This window comes from Salvelinus alpinus, chromosome 29, assembly GCF_045679555.1.
Source record: "Salvelinus alpinus chromosome 29, SLU_Salpinus.1, whole genome shotgun sequence".
Lineage (NCBI taxonomy): Eukaryota > Metazoa > Chordata > Actinopteri > Salmoniformes > Salmonidae > Salvelinus > Salvelinus alpinus.
In genome coordinates, this window is record NC_092114.1 from 10,409,209 (window position 1) to 10,412,020 (window position 2,812).

The following is a 2,812-nucleotide window of genomic DNA, read 5'->3' on the forward strand; positions in this document are numbered from 1 at the left end:
GCATAGCAACAGAGACTGGCAGCGGAGCAGAGGAGAGGAGATTAGAGGAGGAGGAGATTAGAGGAGGAGGAGAGGAGATTAGAGGAGGAGGAGATTAGAGGAGGAGGAGAGGAGATTAGAGGAGGAGGAGATTAGAGGAGGAGGAGAGGAGATTAGAGGAGGAGGAGGAGAGGAGATTAGAGGAGGAGGAGAGGAGATTAGAGGAGGAGGAGGAGAGGAGATTAGAGGAGGATTAGAGGAGGAGGAGGAGAGGAGATTAGAGGAGGAGGAGGAGAGGAGATTAGAGGAGGAGGAGATTAGAGGAGTAGGAGAGGAGATTAGAGGAGGAGGAGGAGATGAGATTAGAGGAGGAGGAGGAGAGGAGATTAGAGGAGGAGGAGGAGAGGAGATTAGAGGAGGAGGAGAGGAGATTAGAGGAGGAGGAGGAGAGGAGATTAGAGGAGGAAGAGAGGAGATTAGAGGAAGAGGAGAGGAGATTAGAGGAGAGGAGTGAGTGTTTGCCGTAGCAGTGGTGTAAATAGTTAATGCAGGGCCAGTATTATTTTCTTAAAATGTTAATTACCTTCCTAATCTGTGTACAAGCACCATGTCTGACATTAATATATGAGAGAGAGAGAGAGAGAGAGAGAGAGAGAGAGAGAGAGAGAGAGAGAGAGAGAGAGAGAGAGAGAGAGAGAGAGAGAGAGAGAGAGAGAGAGAGAGAGAGAGAGAGAGAGAGAGAAAGAGAGAGAGAGAGAGAGAGAGAGAGAGAGAGAGAGAGAGAGAGAGAGAGAGAGAGAGAGAGAGAGAGAGAGAGAGAGAGTTTTTGAGTTTACACATCAATTAGAAACACAACTCCAACTCCTCCTCCACAGTAACTAAACACAACAGCCTCTGAATACCCCATATACTCAAAAACAGATCAATATTGTTGACAAGTTTATAATAGGCAAACTCAACCCTTAGTCTCGCTGCCACCATCCCCTCCAGCATTCCCACCACATCCACAGACCCTTGTCCCCGAATACTGTTCTTTCGGGTCTTCCATATCGCTAATTTTGCTGCCCCTAACACAAAATTAAGCAACACAACGACACCCTTTTGACTGAACCTGTACTTTGGCCCAAATATATACAGTTGGGAAGAGAAAACCTCTCCCAACGTTGAGAACCAGTCAGTGATCAGGTCAATCATCCCGACCAACCTGGGACACAGTAAAAACAGGTGTGCCAGAGTTTCAGACTCTGCACAGAATGGACACCCCTCCCCAACAGTAGGGTCCAGGTGTACCAGATGCATGTTGGTGGCTATAGCTCCATGTATGATCCTCCATTGGAGGTCAGCTGTCCTCTTATCAATCGGCAGTTTGTATAATGATCGCCAACAGCCTTTTGGGGAAGCACCTGGACCAAGCACACCCGCCCACCTCGTCGATTTTACCCCTTCCAGGGAAGAGGCATGGGACACCTTTACACATATTCTGTACATGGCCTTCTTTCCCACCTCCTTGAAATCCCCCAGCTCCGGGGTATCGAAGGAAAGCAGCATCCCCACGTCCTCGTCAAATGCCCCCACCGCAGCACTAACAATCAGTGCAGGGAACACATAATCCAGACCCTCCTTCCACCGATCAGAATTGGAAATGTCAGTCACATACTGACGATGAAGCACTGGCAAGGAGTCACAGACCTCAGCGACGACCTTCCTCAGTAGGCGAGATGATCGGATCCCCGCTCTTTCTCCCAGCTCCTCCAACGATCTGCTCCTGCTCTGCATCAGATGACCCAGCTTGGTGCACCCGACACCTAACAGGCATGAACGCAGGCTGGCTGAACCCAGAGCACTGGACTGGATGGCAGTGTTATAAAAAAGAGGCTCTTCAAAAAGCCACATCCCTGGTAGCGTGCCGGCCTTACGGGACTTGACCAGAATCCTCCAAGCCTGCATAACAGACTCATAGAATGGAGTCAGGCCATTCAACTCACCCCCCTCCAGCTTTAAGAGGAAAAGGTGCTTGTCTAAGCCCAAACAGCCTGCTCTCCTCATCAGTGCGTAGGCTGTGTCGACCCAGCTAGAACCGTCACTGTACAACAGTCTCTGGGCTGCTTGAAGCCGGAAAGCCATGATCCTAGAGGAAATGTCCACCAGGCCTTGCCCCCCCTCGTGCAGTGGCAGGTACAAAGCTGCAGCTTTGATCCAGTGTTGTCCAGACCAGAAGAAATTGACAAGGGTCCTCTGAAGCTCTTGTATCAGACCCTTTGGTGGCTGCAAAATCATTAGTCTGTGCCACAGGGTAGAGGCAGCAAGATTATTAATTACCAGTACCCTTCCCCTATAAGACAACTGGGGTAGCACCCATTTCCATCTTGACAGTCTGGCACACACTTCCTCCACTACACCCTCCCAGTTCTTTTTCTGAAAGACATCAGAGCCTAGAAAAACACCCAATGTCTTCATCCCATCTCTGCCCCACTGAAGCCCCCCTGGTAACCGTGGAGCGGACCCTATCTGAAGCTGACCTGCCCACAGCGCTTCACTCTTTCCCCAATTGACTCTAGCTGAGGAGGCACCCTCATACACCATTAAAGCGTCTGAGAGAACCTTAACATCCTCAGCCCCTGTAATAAAAACTGTCACATCATCTGCATACGCAGACAGTGCTATCGTGGGACCCTTCATTACACCTGGCACAGAGAAACCAGTAAGCTTCGCTCTTAAAAAAACAAAGCATTGGTTCAATCGCCAGACTATATAACTGCCCTGAAATTGGGCATCCCTGCCTGATACCCCTTTGGACAGGGATGGGGCAACTCAAACCACCCCCCACCTTCAC